The sequence below is a fragment of the Bison bison genome, unplaced genomic scaffold (genome assembly GCF_000754665.1).
Source record: "Bison bison bison isolate TAMUID 2011002044 unplaced genomic scaffold, Bison_UMD1.0 scf7180017864323, whole genome shotgun sequence".
Lineage (NCBI taxonomy): Eukaryota > Metazoa > Chordata > Mammalia > Artiodactyla > Bovidae > Bison > Bison bison.
In genome coordinates this window covers 3487878-3494828 of record NW_011494895.1, presented here as the reverse complement: position 1 = coordinate 3494828, position 6951 = coordinate 3487878, and the positions used below count along the sequence as shown (strand labels likewise).

Genomic DNA, 6951 nt, shown 5'->3' with positions numbered 1-6951 from the left:
AATAGCCAGGAGGCTGAGGCCTGGCTTTGCATGAGGCTCCGGTGGGAGAAATGCCTGGGGGACCAGGTTGTGCCCTGGACAGCTTCCTGCTGAAGCGGCCTTCCATCACTTACAAGCCCACGAGGCTGTCCAGTTCTGTCTTTCCATCCTGAGTTGATCTCTCATTGCTTTGTGAGGATCGTGGAAACAGTCTCTGTTTCAACCTGCAGTCCACAGACGAAGCATCGAGGGCAGGCTGGGCTATTTCTTCAGGGAGCCCCCCTTGCCCACAGTGCCCGGACGTGTGCGTGCCTGACCCTGGCCCCTGTTCTGGGGGCACACACGGGGTGGGGGGGTGGTCTGCGGCCTCTCCATTCCAACTCCTTCAAAAGAAGGCTGCTTTTAGTATTGTGTGATACGTCAACACAGTTTAACACATCGCAGGAAGTGTCGGAGTAATCCCTGTTGGGCACAGCCGTGCTCTGTCCCAGACTTGCCCCACAGCTAAGCTGCCAGGTTGAGGGATTTCATCTCCTTCTGACACCTCCAGCCTCCAACCTGGGGCTCCTGAGTTCCCTTGCCAAAAAAACCAGGAAGGAGGCAATCAAAAGACGCCCTCATCTCTGCTTGCTAATTTGCTAGTCCTGTACTGTATCCATTGTTTTTCTTCAAGTGTTATTCAACCCACTTTTGCACCGAAGGTCAGACGGAGAAATGAGTCTTTATCTTTCTCCAGGAAAACGGTCCAGGATCAGCAAATAGGTGAGAAGAGGTGGTGAGGCCTGCTGACCACAGAGAGCCCTTCCTCCAGGTGACACGGGGGCTCCACGGCAGACCCTCACCCCAGATCCATTGTCTTTCCCGCTTTCTCTGCCCCCTTTAACCAGAGTCACACATAGGCCATGATCTTCGTTTTCTGAATGTTGAGCTTTAAGCCAACTTCTTCACTCTCTTCTTTCACTTTCATCAAGAAGCTTTTGAGTTCCTCTTCACTTTGTGCCATAAGGGTGGTGTCATCTGCATATCTGAGGTTATTGATATTTCTCTCGGCAATCTTGATTCCAGCTTGTGTTTCTTCCAGCCCAGCATTTCTCATTATGTACTCTGCATATAAGTTAAATAAACAGGGTGATAATATACAGCCCTGACGTACTCCTTTTCCTATTTGGAACCAGTCTGTTGTTCCGTGTCCAGTTCTAACTGTTGCTTCCTGACCTGCATACAAATTTCTCAAGAGGCAGATCAGGTGGCCTGGTATTCCCATCTCTTTCAGAATTTTCCATAGTTGATTGTGATCCACACAGTCAAAGGCTTTGGCGTAGTCAATAAAGCAGAAATAGATGCTTTTCTGGAACTCTCTTGCTTTTTCCGTGATCCAGCGGATGTTGGCAATTTGATCTCTGGTTCCTTGACATAGCTTATGTTACACTGTTCAATATAACGCAATACATATGACGTGGCTTAGGTTACACCATTTAAAATATGGTAAATGAGGAGAGAGATGTTAGGCAACAACTGTTCTAGGCAGCTTCTACACAAATTACCTGTTTGCTGCGTGGCAGGTCTCTTGTTGTCAACAAGTGAAAAGTCAAATTAAATGTAATTGCAATTACATGTTTTATAATTTATAATAGGTTTACCTAATAAACCATTAGGTTTTGACCTATGGGAGATGCCTTGATTTGATCAGATGTGTATTAATTCCAACCCTGAGGAAGAGCCTTTTGAAGTGAATGTGAATGTGCAGAATTGCTACCATTTTAGGCCCTTTGTGAACTTAAAAATTTTTCGAGTTTAATTTTTTGTTTTGAAATAATCGTAGAGTTACATGAAAGTTGCAAAAATAGCACAAAGCCTTCCAAGATAACCTCCACCCAGATTTTGCAAAAGTTCACATTTACCCTATTTGATTTCTGAGTCTCTCTTTTTTTAACTTTAAAAATTTATTGATTTTCTTTTTTCCTGTTTCTTTTTAAAAAATAATTTATTTTTAATTGAAGAGTAATTGCTTTACAATATTGTGTTGGTTTCTGCCTTACATCAGCATGAATCAGCCATAGGTATACACATGTTCCCTACCTCCTGAACCTCCCTCCCACCTCCCACTCCATCCCACCCCTCTAGGTGAGTAGTATGGAAACATATACACTGCTGTCTGTAAAATAGGTAGCCAGTGGGAATTCGCTATGTGACTCACGGAGCTCAATCCTGTGCCCTGTGACAACCTAGAGGGTTGAGTCTATCTCTCTTTCTTTCCCTTTCCCTCACTCCTCTGCCTGCCTGTCTCTTTCTCTCTACCCATCCACACTGCCTAACCTGGAGCAGACATGGAAATGGAATCATATAGTATTTGTTCTTTTGTGACCAATTTAAAAAATTATTTATTTCAATTGGAGGATAATTACTTTACAATACTGTGATGGTTTTTTTGCCATACATTGACATGAATCAGCCATGGGTACACATGTGTGCCCCATCCTGAATCCCCCTCCCACCTTCCTCCCCACTCCATCCCTCTCAGTTGTCCCAGAGCACCGGCTTTAGGCTCCCTGCTTCATGCATCGAACTTGCACTGATCATCTCTTTTACATATGGTAATACAGATGTTTCAGTGCTATTCTCTCAAATCATCCCACTCTTGTCTTCTCCCACAGAGTGCAAAATCATTTTTTATGTCTGTGTTTCTTTTGCTGCTTTGCATATAGGATCGTAGTTACTGTCTTTCTAAATTCCATATATATGTGTTAATATACAGTATTTGTGTTTCTCTTTCTGACTGACTTCACTCTATATAATAGGCTCCAGGTTCATCCACCTCACTAGAACTGACTCAAATGTGTTCCTTTCTATAGCTGAGTAATGTTCCATTGTGTATATGTACCACAACTTTCTTATCCATTTGTGTGCCTATGGACATCTAGGCTGCTTCCATGTCCTGGCTATTATAAACAGTCCTGTGATGAACATTGGGGTACACGTGTCTCTTTCAGTTCTGGTTTCCTCGGTGTGTATGCCCAGCAGTGGGATTGCTGGCTCGTATGGCAATTCTAGTCCCAGCTTTTTAAGGAATCTCCTCACTGTTCTCCATAGTGGCTGTACCAGTTTGCATTCCCACCAACAGTGTAAGAGGGTTCCCTTTTCTCCACACCCTCTCCAGCACTTATTTCTTGTCGATTTTTGATGATGGCCATTCTGACGGGCATGAGATGATTCCTCATTGTGGTTTTGATTTGCATTCTCTGATAATGAGCAATACTGAGCATCTTTTCATGTGTTTCTTAGCCGTCTGTGTATCTTCTTTGGACCGATGTCTGTTTGGTTCTTTTGCCCACTTTTTGATTGGATTGTTCATTTTTCTGGTATTGAGCTGCATGAGCTGCTTGTACATTTTGGAGATTAATTCTTTGTCAGTTGTTTTGCTTCCCATTCTGAGGGCTGTCTTTTCACCTTCCTTATAGTTTCCTTCATTGTGCAAAAGCTTTTAAGTTTAATTAGGTCCCATTTGTTTATTTTTGGTTTTGTTTCCATTACTCTGGGAGGTGGATCATAGAGGATCTTGCTGTGATTTATATCAGAGAGTGTTCTGCCTATGTTTTTCTCTAAGAATTTTATAGTTTCTGGTCTTACGTTTAGATCTTTAATTCATTTTGAGTTTATTTCTGTGTATGGTGTTAGAAAGTGTTCTAGTTTCATTCTTTTGCAGGTGGTTGGCCAGTTTTCCCAGCACCACTTGTTAAAGAGACTGTCTTGTGTAGTTTTGCCTCCTTTGTCAAAGATAAGGTGTATCCATAGCTGCATGGATTTATCTGTGGACTTCTATTTTGTTCCATTTATCTGTATTTCTGTCTTTGTGGCAACTAATTTTTTTCACTCAACACAGTGTCTTTACAATTCATCCCTGTTGTAGCAGATGTCAGAATTTCCTTCCTACTTACAGACTGAGTAATATTCCACTATGTGGAGAGACTACATTCTGTGTACACGTTCATTTAGATACATCTGGGTTGGACATCTGGGTTGTTTCCACCTCTTGGCTACCATGAATAATGCTGTTTTGAACATGGGTGTGCAAATACCGCCTTGGGATCCAGACCATTTACTTCTTAGAGTACCCCCCACCCCCCGAGCTGGAATTGCTAGTTGCTTCTTTATGATGAGACCCAGGCTTTGCACCTTGGCAGGAGCACCCGGGGGAGCAGTGCCACGTCTTTGGGGCATCATGTCAGGACATGCGTGGTAGGTCTTTGTCCCGTTCTTGCCCATATTAACTTTTTAAAATAATTGATTGATTATGACTGTGCTGGGTCTTCCTTGCTACCCACAGGCTTTTCTCTACTTGCAGTGAGTGGGGACCACTCTTTAGTTGTGGCGCACCAGCTTCTCATTGTGGTGGCTGCTCTTGTTGCAGAGTCTTGGTCTCTAAGGCAGAAGGGCTTCAGTACTTGCGGCTTGTGGGCTTAGTTGCCCCACAGTATGTGGAATCTTCCCAGACCAGGGATCAAACCCCTGTCCCCTGCACTGGCAGGCAGATTCTCAACCACTAGGCCAGCAGGGAAGTGCCCATGTTCACTTTGATCCCTTGTTCTGGATGGCACCTGCCAACTTCCTCTACTGTGAGGTTATTATTCCTCCTTTGTAACTAAGAGGTGTCTTGTGGGCAGATACTCTGAGACTCTGCAAATATCCTTTTTCTTGCCAAACTTTCATCCACTCGATGACTCTTGTCTGAAATCATTATTACCAACCGGTGCTTTACAAACCAACCGGTTTCATTATTGCTTTTACACTTATTTGTTGGCATTCTGTGCAAGGAGAAGCTGTCTCATCTCCTGCACCCATTTATTCATCGTTTTATTTACAGTTGAATGGGTTTGGAATTCTCACTTTTTTCAGGGTTCAGTCAGTCAATTCAGACACTCAGTCATGTCTGACTCTTTGCAATGGCCATGGACTGCAGCATGCCAGGCTTCCCTGTCCATCACCAACTCCCAGAGGTTACTCAAACTCATGTCCATTGAGTCGGCGATTCCATCCAACCATCTCATCCTCTGTCGTCCCCTTCTCCTCCTGCCTTCAATCTTTCCCAGCATCAGGGTTTTTTCAAATGAGTCAGTTCTTTGCATCAGGTGGCCAAAGTATTGGAGCTTCAGCTTCAGCTATCAGTCCTTCCGATGAATATTCAAGACTGATTTCCTTTAGGATGGACTGGCTGTATCTCCTTGCTGTCCAAGGGACTCTCAAGAGTCTTCTCCAACACCAAGTTCAAAAGCATCAGTTCTTCAGTGCTCAGGTTTCTTTATGGTCCAACTCTTACATCCATACATGACCACTGGAAAAACCATAGCTTTGACTAGACAGACCTTTGTTGGCAAAGTAATGTCTCTACTTTTTAATATGCTGTCTAGGTTTGCCATAGCTTTTCTTCCAAGGTGCAAGTGTTTCTCAGGGTTACGATCTATTATCATTATTCATTTTTTTGCCCAGCTCCTACCAGATTTGGCCAGTGGAACCTCTTAAAGTAGGTCCTTGTTTCCTTTTTTAACATCTTATCACTTTCTCAGGAAGTCACGTGTCAACATCAGTGTTTCTTAAAAAAAAAAAAAAAAGTTACTTTATTTACTTGGCTGCCTCGGGTCTTATCTCCAGTACATGAACTCAGTAGTTGGGGTGCACGGCTTGGTTGTCTTCCAGCATATGAGATCTTAGTTCCCTGACCGAGGATTGGACCTGTGTCCCCAGCATTGAAAAGTGTTTTCTTGACCACTAGAGCACCAAGGAAGTCCCAGCATCGGTGTTTCTTGTGTTGTTCATATTTACGTAGTCATCAACATGGAGTATACATGAAATCTGTCTAATGCTGTATGGTGTCCAAACCCACAAGGCGGCTGCTGATACTTTGAGTGATAAGCCAGCCCAGCATTGCAAGCACACTTATCTTGCACCCTTGCTTCTGCGAACTCCAAACACACTCGGATACTCTCTGGTTATTTTGGGCACATGTGTTGGTTGTAGCCTTGGAGAAGCAGACAGTGGGATGGAGTCAGAAGTGTAAGAGATGTATTGGGGGTAATGCTTGTGAAATAAGGAGCCTGATATGAGTACATATGAATGAAGGGGAGGGGGTCCAGGAAGATGGAGGGCATCTCTGAGAAGTCTGGCCTCAAGGGCAGCTCCAGTGCATAGTTCGCCCATCATGGGCAGAAGTGCCAGACCCTCGTGCCCTTCTGGGCTCAGCCCTTGCCTGGGAGCTGCAGGGAGGGGCATGGTCGGACTCCGGGGCCTCCATGGATCCCAGGTACTGCAGTTGGAGCCTCGTTTAACCCCACTCCTTGAAGCTGACAAACAGGTTCTTTCTTACAGGGAGATCTGAGGGGCATGCTGCTAAGGTTGCCATAGGAAATATATTTAAAGATTGTATTTATTGATTCAAAAATTAGAAATTTGAAACAGAACTCTTTCTACTTGGGATGTGAACATCTTGGGCTCCCACCCATTGGCCACTCGCTGAGGCTTCAGTCATCGCTAGATGGGACATGCTGATCTAGGTGTCTGACTCCACTCTTATGTGGGGTTTTGAGCTGGCGTCTCTGATTGGTTCAGAGGGGCTATAATGGTCTCTAGTTGCCCCAGCTCGTGACTGGAAAGAATGAGTTGTCAGCTGGGATCACCGGAGGGCCCTTGCATTCCAAGGGACTTGTTAAAGGAATGTTCCACCCAATCAGTGGCTCCGGCCCCTTGCCTACCCAGTGTGATCAAATGCACGATTAGATGCTGGGTCGGCAGCTTCGTAACCAGATGTGCTTAGTATCATGGTTCTGAAGGCTTCACCACGGAACAGGGCTCCTGAGATCAAGAGCTCGCTGCGCATTTCCGGTGTGCCGCTGTGCCCTGTCCCGTGCCACCGAGTTGCTGAGCCGGGCTGGGGCTCACGGTGGCGCAGACCCTGTGTCACTGCTCTTTTCTGGCCCTGTC

At 44.9% G+C, this 6951-nt stretch overlaps 1 protein-coding gene across 1 annotated transcript in view; it reads left to right on the top strand.

Moving 5' to 3' along the window:
* PFKFB3 (6-phosphofructo-2-kinase/fructose-2,6-biphosphatase 3) overlaps nt 1–6951 on the top strand; it is a 78771-nt gene that overhangs the window by 29616 nt on the left and 42204 nt on the right. The gene's annotated exons all lie outside the window — the stretch shown is intronic.